The 19,200-nt window shown below is 40.8% G+C and overlaps 2 protein-coding genes across 8 annotated transcripts in view; both read right to left on the bottom strand.

Annotated features, from left to right (window-relative positions):
* Window positions 1–19,200, bottom strand: part of FHIT (fragile histidine triad diadenosine triphosphatase) — a 1,423,954-nt gene that overhangs the window by 1,338,716 nt on the left and 66,038 nt on the right. The window lies entirely within an intron of this gene.
* The window catches only part of LOC123383933, a 52,570-nt gene that overhangs the window by 15,487 nt on the left and 17,883 nt on the right, over window positions 1–19,200 (bottom strand).

Here is a 19,200-nt window from a genome sequence, read left to right on the forward strand (position 1 = left end):
GCCCGGGGCAAATAATGGGCTCAAAGTAAAAGATTTCTTGAACTGACTGAATTGAACGGAAATAGGTACAAAATTAATTTTTTTTAATTAAAATCAACCAAATGCAACTGAACGAAGCAGAGCGTAACCCCCTTTATGCCAGATCAACACTTAACCTCTTTTTCTTCTTTTTATTTCCATGGTTTGGTTCTTTGTTTAGGTTTTGGGTTTTGTTTCCTTTTTTTAATGAAAAGTCCCAAACACAATGGAAGACAAGGATAATGAACCTCCAAGTTCCCATCCACCCAGGGCCAACAAGGATCAGGATTTTCCCACATGTGCTTCGCTTATCCACTCCCTTTTAAATGTTATTAAAATATTTTAAAGCAACGCCAAGACATCATGTCATTTCATCCCTTATTTCTTCAATTGTTATGCTGTGCAGAAAGAAATCAACACAGCAGGCCTAAGGCTGCTGTCCTTAGAAACGCAGTCAACAGGGACACCTGGGTGGCTCAGTTGGTTACGTGTCTGACTCTTGATTTCAGCTCAGGTCATGATCTCGTGGGTTCGGGCCCCACATCGGGCTCTGTGCTGATCGTGCAGAGCCTGCTTGGGATTCTCTCTCTCTCCCTCTTTCTCTGCCCCTCTTCTCCCCCCACCCTTCTCTCTCTCTCTCTCTCTCTCTCTCTCTCTCTCTCTCTTTCTCTCTCTCTCTCTCTCAAAATAAATAAATAAATAAGTAAACTTTAAAAGAAAAAGGCAGGCCTCAGAGTAGACTCTTGACTGGCACCTGGGAACTTGAACATCAGGAGGATTCCTGTGATCTTCAGAACTGAGAAGGATGGCTCACTTTGCCTGAACTGGTTGTACAAATAATATGGCTTATGCCAAACACCTGCTTTCCTTCGGGGAGTCCGTAGTGTTGGTACATATTGGGCCCAGGTACCTGCATGACCAGCCCCCAATAAAAGCCTCACGTGCTGGAGCTCTAATGAGCTTCCCTGTTAGACAACATGGCGCACGTGCTGTCACAACTGGCACGGTCCCTGAGTGACTCCACTGGGAGCCGACTCTCAGAACCTTGTGCCTGGTTTCCTCTGGACTTCACCCCATATGTTCTTCCCTTTGCTGAGTTTGCTTCTTTTCTTTCTGCTATCATAAATCATCGCCAGGAGTACAACTACATACTAACCCCTGTGAGTATTCCTAGCAGATCCCTGAAACTGAGGGTGGTCTTGGGACCTGACCCATTTGCCTATCAATCAACTTAAACCTCACCTCTTCACAGACACAACATTGACCTTGGAGAGACACCAGACTAGGGGGGAACCGTGTTGCCCACTCTCATAGCACCCTGAACTTCTCCTTCACAGCTGTTGTCAAAACTGTTCTTAAATAACACTGAGATTATGTATTTATGGTCTAGCTCCCTATCTAGAAGCCAGGAGCCCTATGTGTTTGGCTTGCCATGTATCCCTAGCAATGAGTATTAAACGTATGAATTTTTAAAAGATCCAAGAGGATAACATACCTTCCCTCCAAGTACAGCTGAAGAGGAACAGTTTCTATGATTTCCCCTACATTTCACTCATTCATTCACTGAATACCACACCCGTACTGTGTAATCCTTAACCAAGTCCCAGTTAAGATTAATATCTACTTCATTACCATTTTATAATTAGCAAGATCATCCCAGTGTTCCATCTTCCGCATGATGAGGCACAAATCTGCACTGGGGCTCCCGTCTAGGCACTGGTGACTAACAGATCTACTTGCAACAACTTGTAGGACCCTCTTTTCCACCTTAAAATCCTCTGGAGTTTCTTATTCAAATGAAGACTCCTGGGATGATTTTTATATGTCCACTAAAGTTTGAGAGCCACTGCTCTGAGTCACTCTCAAAAGCAGAAGGGCAGCTATAAGTAAGAATACCACATGGATATGACTCCCCAGCTGAACTTCTTAAAAGATGAATGTACCACAGGCTAAAATACAGGAGAAATTATGCTAAGCACATTCCACTATTGAAACACCACATGACAAGTGATAGACTAAACATATATTCCTTGAAAGAAAAGAACTGAGCTGCCCGTATGCTGTAAGGATCCACCGAATACATACACAGACTGTCGTGTGCACTTAACTTATGTGCAGAAATGGGTCAGGTAGACTTTTTTCATGGTGGATGAAAATAAAATGTGATGGGACACATTTGAATGGAAGGATATTTTAAAAATTGTTAAGTTTGAGTATTCACATACCCTGTCTCATCTGGCAAATTCACTCCTATATACATATTAATACCCAAGAGAAACTTTAGCACATGTGTCAAAGTCCATAAACAAAAGTGTGACAGGAACACACTGGTAGTTGAAGCTGTGTTCCAACTTACCATAGCAAAGGAGGAACCTGGGGGGGATCTCCCTAAGGGGGAATTATCAGTGCCTTCTTCTAGGGGTTGAGGGATCTAAAGGAGACTGCAGCTTGCCTAGAAGCAGGGATCACTCAGAGAAAGGCAATGATGGTCAGAAGAGAGGGACAGTCATTTTGTTTAGTCAATTACAGGGTCACAGAATGGCTCTGTTTAGAGCCATTCTTATGTTTAGAGCCATGTTCTCATTCTGGGCATTGTTTATGTTCCAGTTGCCAGCAGGGCTGTGTTTTACTCTCCCACACAGGTACCAGGAGATGTGTGTAAAAACTTTCATAGTGGCAACCATTCACTGCAGAAGGAAAGGGAAAGGGAAAGAGAGAAAGAGAAAGAGACAGAGACAGAAAAGGAAAGGGAAAGGAAAGAGAAAAAGAGAGAAAGAGAGAGAAAAAGAGAGAAAGAGAAAGAAAAGAGAAAGAAAGAAAAAGAAAAAGAAAAAGAAAAAGAAAAAGAAAAAGAAAAAGAAAAAGAAAAAGAAAAAGAAAAGGAAAAAGAAAAAGAAAAAAAGAAACTAAACAGCCATTGATGGGAGTATATGTAAAACTTAAAATTAAAACAAAAAGAACAAGGAACGATGATCATGCAGTTAGTAGTTACCTCTTGGAGGAGGTGAAGATGTAATATAAAAGGCACACATCTGGACATGAATTACTGGTACTATTTTGTTTTTAGGTTTATGGCTATTTGTTATAGTATGAAATAAGTAAATCAGAAGGGGTTCACGCCTGAACCAAGGATGACATTGTGCCATGAACTAAGGACTATAATTACTCATCTCTGTTACCTGAAGTCCAAACTTTAAAACAAGAAATAACACTAATTATCCTTACCTATGTTTCCTTCTCAGGTGCACATCCTCCACTTAGCATTTTTAGCCATGACACAGTAGGCGTCAGTTGCATTTATACAGCAGCTACAACAAACATGACTTTTTCTTGCGTGCAAATGTCACCACAAAGCAGAATCAACTATTGACTTTGTGCAACCTCTCATCCACGGACCCATGAATACGTGGTAGGGCAAGGCATGGGATTTATTACCTACGCATATCTTTCAGAGGGCTTCTTAAGACACAACTCATTTCCATAATTGGCAACCAAATAAAACCACAGGCAGCCAGACGAACACCAGTCTTTTCAGGACACTGTAAATTAACCAGAGATATCTAATGAAATGTACAGGGCTACACTCACATGGGCATTTCATCTCGCGTTCTTTGCAAAGGCCGTCCTCTCTACCTTCTCTACGTTCCAAATATGGTACCATCTCGGACATGAAGGCCAGAACACTTCACATGGTCCTCACAACCTCACCCCTTTCACCTTTTCCATACCATTAAGTGCTTTAGAAATGTCTTTATATTCTATGACGTTTTATTTTGAGGACAGTTTTTACAAAACAGCAACATCAAGTTCACTACAGCACTAGGGTCCACAAGAACCAAAGGTTGAATGCCTTTTAACAAATGAGAACACACAGTCAAGTGACCCTCATTTTTAAAAACCTCTATAAACTACGTCAGGGAGGGGAAATCACATTGCCAGACACCATAAAACAACATACAATTAAACTCCAGCAGCCCATTAGACGACCCTTCTCAGCGGTTGCAGCGAGTGGATGGCTTAAAGGAAGTAGGCTGGGGAAACTCTCATGATTTGCACACTGACCCAGCATGCTGGTAGTTTTTTAGACCCAACTGTGATTCCCCAATACCAACGATTAGTGCTAAAGAGCAGGGGTTAAAAAACACAAGGTCTTTAACAAATATCTGATTTCTCTCTGGCTTTGGTCCAGCCCCCAGTTGCACTTGATTTCACCAATATTGCAAAAATAATTGTGTCTCTTCTGATGCAATCTGAGGTAATGCTATTGGAAAGACATAGGGCTAATGTCTTCATGAAATGTTTGATCTGTTGAGAGAAACACTAACGCAATTAGCCTGCCTCGTTGATGAAAACAGGTGGGATATGTTAGGCGTGTGCTTGAGGAGAACCATACACACAGGAAAAATTATAAAAGGCTTCCCTCCCTTCAGAGACAAAGTCCCACCCCGGGTACACAGCTTAGCCAGCGGTACACAGCTGTATTTCAACCCCAAACACATCCCCAGATGGGCACCTTTTGTTCTAGATACATATGCCATGCTTCTTCCTTATTCACTTTTCACCCCCCTTTCCCCCTTAAAATAATCCCATCAGATGAAAGGATCCTGAGATGCAAGGAACATCCAAGATATACATATGAATGAATATCAAGGGATTCATCCACTTCCTGAAATTGAGTACAAAATGAGATGTCTCTGTGCACATGCCCACTTTTCTGAGAAGTTCCTGAGAACTCTGGTGCTGGGTCAAAAATGGCTGTGTCTTGAGTTTCTGACATCAGGGAAGGAAGGAAGGAATAAGATAAAAAATACACGCTATCTGCCATCACTCCTGCATATTTTTCTTCCTACATCACATTCAGCTGTTTATTCCAATCAGCAGGCTTTTCATCCCCACAAAGCAATGTTCAGACTTTACATGTGCTAATGACTCACCTGGAGAACTTAAAAAAACGGCGGCACATTCCTGGCCTTCACCCTAACTCAGCCCTGAGGTTCGGATTTCAACAGTCCAGGACAGAGCCCAGGAATCTGCACTTTTGCAAGTGCCTCATATGTTTCTGAGACAGATGGCAGCTTTGAGAAACATGCCATGATCTACCATCAGGCAGGAATCACGCCCCTGGATTCATCTATTCAAGGGAAAAAAGAACAGTGTTTGTTTCTTTGTAAATATAGGACTTTGGAAATCTTGACTTCAATTACTCTGTGACCCACAGGAAATTAGAAAGCCCGTTTTTTGTTTGTTTGTGTCTTTGTTTCTTTTAGTAATCACTATTGCTGGACAGTTCCTGCAGCATGGTAAGACGGCTGTTATTGATGACTCTTATTACCTTTTCCTATGCAGTAAAACACAGGAACATACAGTGGAAGAGATGAGTATATTCTAAAACAATTCAAGAAAGAAAGATAATGGCAGTCATGTCTGCTCATTATTTGTGTAGACTGACTACCACCAGGAACAGTGAAACACCTTTCTAAAAGTTACATTATGACTTTAAATTGGGTTAACTCAGTGTGCATAGCCACGAAACAAGCAGCTATAGAGATGTAAAGGATAGGACGCTGTTCTACATTCCTCTTTTGCCTTTTATGTTCCCTACGGTCTTTAATGCTTTTCTCTTTGGAATGGATGAAGTTATAAAGTTGCCTTACATAAAAGCTTTGCTTGAAAGATTGGTAATTGTGCACTTTGCTACCGAATTGTCCAGTCTATTCAATCTAAAAAAAAAAGCTCTTCTCTTTTGTGCAGCCAGGATTATCTCCTTTGCAGAATATAACAGAAATATCTGGGTATAAAATTGAGAAATTGTTCATAAATATTATGGAAGTCTTTTTGAGCTGTTTACTATGAGAGGTCTGATTTAGCAAACAGTTAAGATTATTTTTCTGGGTTGGGGATTTTTTACTTTTTTCTTTTAACTAAATCACCCGCAGTTCAAAAACATGATACACATTTCACAGCACTTTCACTCATGATTACAGCAGAAGGAAACAAACTGCTATTTTTAAGAGACAGTTTTAATATCTTTTACTACATTTGGAAAAGGAAAAAAAATATCAGCAATGCTATCTCTGTTAGGTAACTTACTTATCTTGCCATTTTTTTAAATTTAAAGTCTTTGTTCTAAACCAGTCAATGAAATGCATTATTCCAGGGGCACCTGGGTGGCTCAGTTGCTTAAGCTTCTGACCGACTCAAGTCATGACCTCACGGTTCGTGGGTTTGAGCCCCATGTCGGGTTCTGCGCCGACAGCTCAGAGCCTGGAGCCTGCTTCTGTCTCCCTTACTTTCTGTCCTCCCTCGTTTGAGCTCTGTCTCTCTCTGTCTCAAAAATAAACATTAAAAAAAATTTTTTTAAAGAAAAGAAATACATTATTCCACTGGTAGTTTTCTAGAAGAAACAAAACTAGAGACAGCACGCATTACTGAGAAGTTAGACATATAAACACTAATTCAAAAGAAAAAAAAAAAAACTCTACAGCTAGAGGTTAATAGCACAACTCAATCAAAACCAATGACATTTTTTTATCAAACATTTGTAAAATTGCAGTTTTGAACTCTGACCTGCTACAAATCGAATTAAAAGGTGCCATTCTAATTCCGTCTCCTGGTACACTATGGCATTCATAGAGAAAACAGGGAGCCTCCAATTTATAATTGCAGAATCACCCAGTTTATAATGGGAAAAGGAGGATGATTCTTTCACTCTCTTAAACAACAAGGGAGTGTTTAACATAAGGCTCCTGAGTGTGATTGCCAGTTAAAGAATTATAGCACCGGCTGATACTGCCTAAACATTTCAACAGAGTAAATCATCAATTTCAACTCACCAGCACCAGCCATGCTATGCTGTCAATTGACCAAATGATTATCCCTCTCACAGTTAGGAGTCCACCTGCCACAACTGAAGGAAATTCTTCTTTGTTGCAAATGCTTTAGAGGCTGTGCCAGACCACAACTTGGAGAAACTAGTTGGGTTTTTAGGTTCACTGGAAAGACCTCCCCCTTTGTTCTGGGAGGGGCTCCTAAATGAAGATCAAATTCAATAGTCTCTTTCTGATTGCCTCTCTCAAAGATTTTCTCTTTTTCTTGCTTTCTGCTATGAGAAGGAAGAAACTGCTCGCAGGACATCTGTTAGGTTTGTATTTAAAGGAATCTAGCAAGGAGTGACCAGCTGGACAATTTACTCGTCATGGTGGGTCATGCTTAAGGTGGAGTATAAATGCTCTAGCAGTAAATTCTACCCCACACTCTTTGGGGGTGTCCAACAACTAAGCCATGGGCCTCTTGAGATCCAATCCAACTAGCTCTATTCATGATCAAAGTACCTGTAGGAAAGAATGTTGTTCTTCAATGTATATCTATGCATTGTCTAAATCATAAAGGAGACCTCCTCCCAGTTATCAGTGTGTCCAATTCTGATTCTGAGAGCTATTTCACAACTCAGTAAATTACAGATAACTGACAGTAATGCAAGAGAAGTCTTGTCTACAGACATGCAAAGGCTTTAAGTGACTCCCCCGCCCCCAGCTTCAGAGACCACTTTTGCCTCCATTTGTAACAGCCATTTCAGTATTCCTGATCTACAAATGTCTTCTTTAGATTCTATTTAGACTTGTTATTAAGATCTGACTGGTTCTCTCATTATGAATTGAGTATTATCTTTAATATGTATTCATTTTACATCATTATGAAAGTCATGAATTTGCCTTTCTTTGAGAATTATCCTTTAATACACATATAAATCTCGGACTAGGGATATCCGATTTAGAGTCCTAAATTGTTTGACTATGCTATGCTCCTTCTTCTCACAGCCTCTGCACATGCCATTTCTCTGCCTGGAATGTTCTTCCCTGCTCCCCACTCCACCTTCTGGACCTACTTAATTCCTAATCTTCCTTCAGATGTTGGCTCAATCATTATTTCCATACACAAGCTTCCCCAGACCATCCCTCCTCTCCTCAGACTGGCTCAAAGCTCCCTGTTAACAAGCTCTCATTGCACCACATACCCCTCCGTTGTTGCCCTTAACACCACTGACGTTTCCCAACCTGATTTTTCTGCCTAACGTTTGTTTTCTCACTAAAATAAATGATCCCGATGGCAGGAACCATGTCTGGTTTTGCACACCATTGTACGCCCAGCTCCAGCCAGGTACCTGGCATACAGAGGGCTCAAACATATGTAGCATCAATATTTGCTGCATATGTCAGGGAAGCAACAGATCCAGTGACCAGTGAATGAACGGACAGGGCTATGAAGACTCTTGCTACAAATCAGTAGGGTTCTAGGCGAAAGCTGACCCAAGAGAAGAAAAAGGAGAGAATATACTTTGATGCAAGTGCCAATGATTTTTGAAGATCTTGGAGATCACCTATTAGAAGGTCCAATGGGACCCCTTCAGACGTTGTAAGGGACCTAGAAAAATACAGAATCTTTCTGAAATTCCTCTCGTCTCCTCCAAAGGATTCTAAAATCCAAGAAAAGCTGGGTTTTCCTGGGCATTCTGAACCAGAACAAAGGCAAAACATAAAAAGGAAACAACTGGGGCACATGGGTGACTCAGCTGGTTGAGCGTCCGACCTCGGCTCAGGTCATGATCTCACAGCTTGTGAGTTTGAGCCCCGCGTCGGGCTCTGTACTGACAGCTCAGAGCCTGGAGCCTGCTTTGGATTCTGTGCCTCCAGCTCTCTCCATCCCTAATGCACTCCCATTCTGTCTCTGTCTCTCTCAAAAATAAATGAACGTTAAAAAAAAAAATTAAAAAAAAAAAGGCAACAACTTGAGTCCTTTATGGGACAAGAGCAGCATAGTATAGAGGAATGGTTCTCACTGTGTGGTCCTTATCTGGCAGCATCACTGAGAAATTCTAAGGCCTCACTGCCAACCTACTAAATCAGAAATTCTGGAGGAGGAGCTAGCCATCTGAATATCAACAAGCCCTCTAGGTGCATCTGATGCTTGTCAAAGTTAGAGAATTGCTAGCACAAAATGGACATGAGCCTCAGAGTCAGCCAGACTCTGCTTTCACATAGCTATGCGAGCCAGGACAAAATACTCAAGTTCTCTAAGCATGAGTTTACTCATCAGGATAATGATAACAAAACCCATCTTATAAGATGGTTATGAGAAAAGGAATTGACAAACTATGGATACGAATCATAGCTCCTAGTTCTCATTAATTCCATCATCATCACCACCATGTCCAGACTCCTAAAGCCTGGAATCCCAGAGAAGGAAAAGACTGTGTAAGTCCTTTTGCCTGATACAAACACTACTCACATAGGACTCTTAGGGATGGGGCAAGAGGGATTCAAAATTCTGCACCATTGCTACCTTCTAGCAGATACCACCGTTTTTTGTCATTGGTTAAAATGTATTTAGTTTTAATAAAATAAATAAAATTTATTTAAAATACAGTAAAATAGAATGTTAAAAGTAAAATAAAATCACTTAGATGGGTACAGCGCTTAAGACATTACACAAGCATTTGGCATATGCTAGTTGATCCTCACAGAAAACCCGAGAGCCGTTCTTTTCATTGAGATAAGTTAGTGGACTTGCCCAAGGTCATACTGCTGGTCCTTCCCAGCCATCTGTGGATCCAGAACTTGAACCTAGGTACTGTGATTCCACATTCAGTGATTTTTTTCCCTCTACCCCTCACTGCCTATGCTTCTATTTTTGCTTATGTTACTTTCCAAGGAAACACTCACCAGGCACAGTGTAGAACAAAATAAGCCTGACATTCTTTAGAGTGCTTCTTGGACCCTGACATATGGTTCTTCTGGTCGTCTTTACTTATAAACTTCACACTTAAAGGAGCAGTTCACAGTTTTTAACTCCTTGCTAGCAATAATTTGTCCCTTCTGATGTATGTTGTTTTTAATACACTTATTTCATGCTGAACTCAAATCCACTGACACCAGTGGATTTTAAAACCCAATTTTCAGGGCGCCTGGGTGGCTCAGTCGGTTTAGTGACCAACTTCAGCTCAGGTCATGATCTCACACACAGTTCGAGAGTTCAAGCCCTACATGGGGCTCTCTGTGCTGTCAGCACAGAGCCCACTTCGGATCCTCTGTCCCACCGCCCCCTCTCTGCCCCTCCCCTGATTGCACTCTCTGTCTCTCAAAAATAAACAAACATTTAAAAAAAGATTTATTAAAAAATGTTTTTTCTAGGGGTGCCTGGGTGGCTCAGTCAGTTAAGCATCTGACTTTAGCTCAGGTCATGATTTCGGGATTCATGGGTTCGAGCCTCACATTGGGCTCTGTGCCGACAGCTCAGAGCCTGAAGCCTGCTTCAGATTCTTGGTCCCCCCCCCCTCTCTCTGCCTCTCCCCCACTTGTGCTCTGTCACTCTCAAAAAAAAATGAATAAACATTTAAAAATTTAAAAAAAAAAACAACTTTCCAAATGACCACTTGTAATACAGAAAGCTAGGGGGCATCATCCCTGCTCCTAAAATATGATCAGTTTCATAGATGTTACACATTCATTCTGGCAATGACTATTCACAAAGCACTTCATCCTTGCCTGGCACTGTGTGAACAGGCACTGGGCACATACCGATGAACAGGACACATGTTCTGCTTGCCATCCTGAGACAGTGGGGGAATGAGACACTAAGCCTCTGACTGTGGTTCGTGCCACCGTGAAGGAGCAACAGGTAGAGTACCAAGGAAGCGGTCACCCGCCTCTCCGCAGGGGCTGGAGAAGCCCAGCGGAGCAACTCCCGACAGAGCGGTCGAGGAAAGACGCCCATCAGAAGGAACACTGACACTAAAGCTTATCTGGACACAAAACAACCTAACATGAAAATCCAATACTCAGAAATAGGAGCTGACAGAATGGGTGAGTTAGGAGTAGATTATCTGCTTTCACTTGAGGATTCAGCCCAGGGTTTTTCTTCAGCGGACTCTCCTAATACAAATATATTTTATATTCCTACCCCTACTAAATATAGTTTACATTACATTTAATATAAATACAAAAATTGGATGCTATTTGGGGAGCCTGGGTAGCTTAGTCGGTTAAGTGTCTGACTCCTGGTCTTGGCTCAGGCCATGAGCTCACAGTTGGTGGGTTCGAACCCCACATCGGGCTTTGTGCTGCTGGCTCTGTGCTAATGGCATGAAGCCTGCTTGGGATCTTCTCTCTCTCCCTCTGTGCCCCTCCTCACCTCTTGAAATAAATAAATTTTTAAAAAATTGGATGCTATTGGGGGTGGCTCAGTCCGTTAAGCATCTGACTTTGGCTCAGGTCATGATCTCACCGTTCCCGAGTTCCAGCTCTGTGCTGACAGCTAGAAGCCTGGAGCCTGCATCAGATTCTGTGTCTCCCTCTCTCTCTGCCCTTACCCCGTTCACTCCTGCGCTCGCTCGCTCTCTCAAAAATAAATAAATATTTTTTAAAAATTTTTAAAAAGCTGGATGCTATTTGCAAAAATTCAACTCATAATAAAATGAAACAGCTACTGCCAAAAACCTGGCAGTAACTTGGTGGGGGAGGAGGGGGGAAATGTGTCAAGAGGAAGAAAGAAACAGAGGGGAGAAATAAAACTGCTATTCAACGTTTTTGAAGGCCCGAGTGTGGAGCTACATCTTTTGACATAATTTATTTAGTCCATAAAACAATTCTGAGTTTAGGGAACATCACATTTTACAAGGAAGAAACCTAACTTCAGTGAAAGGCACTTATTTGCCCTAAGGTCTCTCAGCGGGTAAGCAACAGAACTGAAAAGCTGCTAAAGCATAACAGAAACATACAAATCTGATCTATATGTAGCAACCGTTATCACACCCCCTCTGCAAAGCAGGGGTCAGCAAACTAGGGCTCCAGGGCCAAACCCCAGCAGCCGCCTCTTCATAAGGCTGCACCCTAAGAATGATATTTACATTTTTAATTGGTTGAAAAAATGCAAAAGCAGAAGAATTATTTCATGCCATGTTGAAAGTTACACAGAAGTCAAATTTCAGTGCCCTAAATGAAAAAAATCTCCCTGGGACACAGCCACAACGCCACTGTCCATGGCTGCTTTCACGCTACAAGGTGGAAAGAACGCACTGGATCCCAAAGCCTGTTATGCCTACTCTCTGGCCCTTGGCTAAAAAAGGGTTGCAAAACTTGCAAGGCACAGAAGAGAATTTACAGAAATAAAAGTAACAAAAGCATATGCAAGGAACAGCCATAAAACGCCTCCAAAAGAATTTTAGCCTCAGTTTCACCTGGAGGTTTCTTTCACTGGTCTTCTCTCCTAGTATGGAAGTCACCAGTCAGTCTCCTAAGAGGGATTTAGCACGTTTCATCCAGAGCAGTTGCTGAGATCCAGCTTTCATTCTCAGAAAGGAAACAACACACTGTCTCCACTCCACATTAGTTGGCTCAACTTCATCCTTAGACAATAGTTGTTTAGTTCCAGGAACAGTCTCAAACTGTTTTTGTTGATCTCCAACTATATTGTCTCCTCTAAATATGTTCTGGTTCAAGTGAGTATGCTCAATTATGAAAATTAATTCTTATAAACAACCCAATCGGGGTGGATAGTCGATTTACATCATGAAGTTCAATTTTCCCGGTACAGGGAAAAAACATACTTTTTCTTTTCGGTCTTCAGGCTACACCGTTGAAGCCTAGAGGCTATGTGCTACAAAGTGTCTCCAGTTTTTCCAACATTTTGAGACAAGAGATAATATATTGGTCTGTATGTCTACCTTGTCATTTACTTATATATGGACATGCTCAAATATTGGGTCATTTTATACTTTTTAAAGGTACATTGCAAGTCAATAGTTAAGGCATACACCTTTAAGTCAAAGATGGCCTTTACCTTGTAGGGAAAAAAGTGTTGCATTTTAATGGAAAGCCATACATCATCTACACCACACCCTTCTGAGCTGTCTGATTCTAGCCCTTTTCATGGGTCTTTGAGCTATTCTGCACTACCGAGTTGTAGGTAACTAATAGGTATGTAAAGTCTATCCTGACAGGTAGTGATTGTATTTATTTATTTTTTTTGTTTCTTTTTTAAGCTTATTTATTTTTGAGAGAGAGAGAGGGAGAGAACAAGCAGGGGAGAGGCAGAGAGAGGTAGAGAACAAGCAGGGGAGAAGCAGAGAGAGGGAGACAGAGAATGTGAAACAGGCTCCAGGCTTTGAGTTGTCAGCACAAAGCCCAACCAGGGTTCGAATTCACCAAATGTGAGATCATAACCTGAGCCGAAGTCGGACAGTTAATCAACTGAGCCGCCCAGGCGCCCTGACAGGTAGTGATTTTAACTGACTTCCTCTAATGTGGGAAAAAACCAGTTTTGTCTCAATTTGCAATTCATCTCAACGTTAATTTACTCTATATAAATGTGTTATTTTGACTTTTTCTTCAAGCCAGTTATGACATCAGCCTGGTTCCCTCATGGCACACAAGTAAAATAAAATCTTTAGTGCGTGTTCATTTTTATACCTATATGAGACTCATGATTTTACCTTTTTCTGAACACTATCTTTTAACAAACTAAAAGGTTGTTAAGAATATAGAATGCTTAAAAAAAAAAAAAAACAACTTTGACTTCTGAATGATATTCGCCTTTAATATGAAGTCAGCTGTAATATTAAATTAGTTTAAACCACACAGAAAAATAGAATGTGATGGGAAATACACTCTTTTTTGTCCCCTTTTAATGCTATGGAATGCCATCACAGAAGCTGTAAAAGAAAAACTGTGCAGAGAGGCAAGAAACAGGTGTCAAGGAAAAATTATCCAAACACTTGCTAAAATGGTACCGGGGACTTTTTTCAGAGAAATCAGGCTCAACTCCAAATACAGCAAAGACAGCTGGAGGTTTATGGCCAAGGAGCAGAGTGAGGGGGTCAGTGGGTGGAAAATCACTGAGAGGAGACATCAAAAGTAGGGGGATTCTTGCTGAACTGGCTGAACAGGATCCATGGTAAAGGCAGGCCAAGGGTTCGCACATCAGAGATGGAGATGAAAAGCGCCATCAGGTAACCAGGGTGATGGGATATCATGTAGCAGGATTCTTGCTAACACAGGGCTAAAGATAGGATGAGGGCCAAGGCTGAGGCCTAATAGAGAGCAAGGCTCAAAGAAGCCAAGTCTAACTAAAGTTTGGTCATGGAGATATTTGCTGTTAGAGGTACTAGCAAATATATAAGAGGACAAATTAAACATGTTTTTTTTTTACAGTCTAGTGAAAAAGATAAATAAGTCACCTAACATGGCCAAAGGACCTTGCTTTTAATTTGTAATGAAATTTTATTCCCCAAAGGATCTATATATATAAATAACCACTTGGTGGAAAAATATAAAATGGTAAATCCACCACTGTTCCAAATTGCTACAACCTTATAGACTAAAAGAGTAATTTGACAACATGTCAACTAAAGTGTATCAAGGATTTTATAAAATATACTGAAACAGAAAGTAGGCATATACTATTCACCTACTTTCATATAAGCAATAGATACCACAATTAAACTCCAAACTCACCACCTCCAGCCTATAGAACAGGAGGATGATGGCATTTGTGAAAACTGAACAACAGTATCCACTACATGAAAACAAAATGGCAACAAATGGCAACAAGTCTTGTTTCTCAAAGTGTAGTTGGCTGCCCTCAATCTAGACCTGTAACCTGGACATCTACTGGGAACTCCTTAGGAAGGCACAGTCTCAGGCCTCCCCTGCTCTATCAGAATGTGCACTGTAACAAGATCCCCAGATAAGTGTTATGCACATTAAAGTGTGAGGAGCACTGCTCCAGAATTGTGGGATAACTTAACTACCCCTAGAATTGTTACTGTTAGCACCTTCCTTCAATATTCCCTTCTTTATACAAATTAGTATACTGGTTTCCCTGAAAAAGAGTCAGAAGGAGACAAGTTTTTATTGTGACCCTGGTGGCCTTCATTTTTTGTTGGAGATGGGCCTAAAGGTTCATGTTCATTACTTGGTCTTGTTAGTAAAATCAAAGTCATAGGGAAAAGGAAGAAGGTACAAAAACAGGAAGATTGTAGAACCACAGGATTTTGTCTTTAGAAGACAGAAAACAATCTCAATTACACATAAAGTATATGTACTCAATAACAGTAATGGTTACACAAATTATGGCACAACTCTACAAGAGAATATAATGAAGGCATTAAAAAGAGCAAGGTCATCTGTCATGTATCAATATGCACTGATCTGAGATATGCAATATGCTAAAATAAACTTAGCTTTAAAAATGCAAGGGAATGGTATGTCAACTACACTTCAATAAATAAATAAATAAAATTGATTTTTATTTTTAAATGCAAGGGAAAGATAATGCAAGGACAGCACAGGATATATAGTGAGTTATCACTCACATACGGAAAAATACCTAAGTTTGTATTTGCATAGAACACCCCTGGAAAGAACACAGGAAAGACATGATATTTGCCCCCCGGGAGGCTAGCAGAGACATGAGGGACACAAGTGGACAGAGGCTGACCTTCCACTGTGCACTTTTTTAACACTTTTTGAATTGTGTGACTGTATTATCCAATTTAAATGTTTTTTTTTTTTTTAATTCTGAGCATTGAAGTATACCCTAAAATGGATATAGTCCTGTTCCCAAGGTAACAGAGGAATCTCTTCTTCATTTTCCCTGATAGATGGTCTTCTGACTGTGTCCAAACACTTTCAGTGACAGTTTCAGGGCTGGGATGTCAAGTGTCTAAAAATCATTCTGACACTGAGCTGAAAGTCCATGTTCCTAGCTAGAATGCTGTCCCACCGCTGCACCTCCCAACCCCTAACCCCTCTCCGCCTGCACTGATGCTGGTTGTCTCTGCAAAACAAAGTAAGCCCCTTCCTCTCCCAGCCTTTGTAACATTTGCAGAAGGCTTTCGTGGTTTTCCTTGGTCAGAGGTCACAGACAGAAGCTGGCAGGGTAGGCAGGTAATGTAAATGAATAAACCAGGCCTGGCCAAGACAAAACAGGCACCTGCAGACAAGGATGTAGCGGGGAGCACAGAGCCCAGGAGACTGACGGAGGCAGGAACCATTCTTTTCCAAGCAAATTCCAAGCCATAGAAGAAAGACAGCCAGATGTCGCCCTGTCTTCCAAGGGATGTTGGACTGACAAGTTTTTTTGTAAATACCCCAATTTTGAAAATGTTGGCAACTGAACTAATCTTTTAAAACGCTCTACAGACCAAAAAAATACACGTGCAGCTGGATGTGACCTGCAGGTCACTGGTTTACATTGTGTTCTGTCATCTTTCCTGCGGGTACCATGAGAATTTCTTTCTGTTGTATTCTGGTTAAAAATTTGCTAGGAAGAAAACCAAACAAAAATATCTCGCTTCAAACACTTAATCAGATATATTTTTATTTCGTTTGACAGTGTGCCAATCCATCTATTACTCCAAAACCTGCTAGACCATTTTTTACCAGTAATTGTGCTTGCTAAGGACTGAACAGTCACAGCATACGTGTGTGTGAGTATATGTGTATGTGTCTGTGTGTGTGCATTGTTTCTAAAGACCTTTGATATTTATTATTGTTAGAATGTCTTCAGTGGCAGGAACTGCAAGATAACTCAGACAGACAGTATTTCACAGTTGAATATATGTGTACATAGCCCATTATACCACTGGGGTTTATTTGCAAAACATAGCTCTCATTTTCCATCAAGCTTGCAGTAGAAGAAAGTTTCAAAGAAAAAGATACAAATTTCCTACCATTCTACCCTGTGAGAATCTAAAGAGACTATTAGGCTATAAAGAAAGGAAATTGAGGGATAAATTTAACACTTAAAAGGAACTCTTTTAACAGGAGGTTTGGGCATCCAGCCAGGTCAAGGAGAAGTAGCTTTATACACGCATCTTAACAGCAGCCTAATCTCTGATCTTCACTACTCCTCACTTAAAGCCTGGTACCCACTGAGTCATCACAGCCAGCGTGTCCCTTCTAACTTGTCATCTGTGTGTTGTCACCCTGTGCCTTCTGCAGTGTCGCTTTATTGAAACAAACAGCAAATGGAAAAGAACGCTTTGGGTGGAATCATGACCTGCACTAATTGAGAACTTCTGTGGGGACCCCATGACACTTGCATAAGGCTGATGGGGTGAGGTGAGGTCCCACTGCTGAAGGCTGGACATAGAAGGGACAGTACAGGCAACTGCAGTTGCTAGAGACACGCCCCCATGCATCTTCCCCCATGATACACGGGCTCGGTGTTTACATCTATTTAGGCTTTCTACTCCGCTTTAGGTAACATGAAAAACAGATTAGTAAACTCAAGATTTTGTGGTGCATACATATGTTTACAGTGATAATGGTCTAACTCTAAAGTAAATACAACTGAAAACACTTACAGAGTCTCAAAACCAAGAACCACCATGATAAAACAATTACACTGCAATTCTGAAAAAAGGAAACATTTAATTACAGATATAATTTATGTAGGTAAATATAATCATTTCAAATTTCTAAATAAATAGGCATGTCATTTAATATAAAGCATCAGGAAAGGATTTCAAAACCTGTATGATCCATCAATATGGAGAGTTTGAGCTAGGAAAAAACCCTCAGGATTCCACCTTTATAGATTAACTGTTGGCTAACTTCCAAAGGAAAACACTTTATTTGGAAGGTATTTTCTTTAAGAAAGGAATTTTTCACACTCTATAGCCATGCCAAATTTTGTTTTCAGTTGTTAAGACACTAGAATATCTTTAAATCTTTTCCACTCATTAATTCCAGGAGATTATTTGCACACATTTCTAAGGATAATCTGATAAATTAGACAGCTTGAAAATATTACATCTGTACAAATTAAATGGCCAACTAAGATGTCACCATACAATTCTATGCCTTCTTACAGTGGGACACTTGAGAAGGCCCCATTATCCAAACTGGCCTATTTATGAGCCTCTCTAGAGCAGGAGAGGTAGGAGGCAGGGAGCTGGGTCCCCATCCCAGGGGAATGCACGGCATCATCTTGTGAAAATCACAAAAGCACATCTTCCTATGTTCGCATTTCTTAATCCGTAAAATGGAGAGGAGACCTGGACCCTGATGCGGCTGTGGGGCCATCCACAAGATAGAATGAGAAAATAATAAAGAACACAACAAAGGTAAGTTTACACACAGTCCATGTGGGAGGAAAATAAAAGAAAAAGAGTGGTATTGCATAAACACCATGTAGTCTGTTACACAATGCACTCAAAAAAAAAAAAAAAAAAAAAAAAGGAAACAAAATAATTAAAAGGAGTCCAAGCAATTTGAATGTATATTCTCTCATGACGAAATGTCAGGTGGGTGAAATACCTTCCTAAGCCACCGTAAACTCTCCTAATACCTCGCTCTGTCCATCTCTGCCACTCACTCTGCACCCAGATCGCAGCTTGACAGCTCCATCAAATGCCCAAACAGCTATAGAAAATCTTTCATTAAATAATAAGCACCTGAAAGGTACCAGCAACTCAGTTTGATCTTAGGACATAGGTAACTAATCTAAGTTCCCAAATTAGTGAGATGTCGACATCCCCTGGAACTGCAAAGATAAAGCAGTAGGCAAGGTCTCTTTTCATCTTTGTATAAGTCAATCATAGTTGACAAATACTAGTATCACAGAGTGTTTAACAAAGTGACTGGTGACAAATGTTCAGATAAGTGACAAATGTACAGAATGGGAATGCCGACTTGGGTTTTAGGTTTCTATAGGTCTCGAAGTATCTGTGGCCAAGGAATGAAACTCCTACTTGACCAGCTATCTTCAGAGTTGGAGCCAATGAGGCCGCTAGTGATAAAGACAGGAGGTATGCTTGGACCCATCAAATAACAGATCAGCAATTCATGCCCCACTGATGGTAGGCCAGTGCTGCAATCATCTTATTCCAAAGACAGCATAAAGATTTACACAGACGTCAAGGCTTGATGTCACTCTGCCGCCAGGGAGCATACCATTTGAGTCATACAAAGAAGTCAACACCTCAGGAAATAGCTTTCTAAAAAACATTGATTCCTCTTCTTTTTTATTAGTATCTTTTCTAATGAATTTTTTCCCTACAACAACTTCTTCTCAGAGGCTACATACCCTGAAAGTATTGTACCTTTTCAGAACTGCCTTTAAAGCTTTATATTTTATAAAATCTTTCGCCTCCAGTTCACTTCAGAATCTATAATATCCACT

Source organism: Felis catus, chromosome A2 (genome assembly GCF_018350175.1).
Source record: "Felis catus isolate Fca126 chromosome A2, F.catus_Fca126_mat1.0, whole genome shotgun sequence".
Lineage (NCBI taxonomy): Eukaryota > Metazoa > Chordata > Mammalia > Carnivora > Felidae > Felis > Felis catus.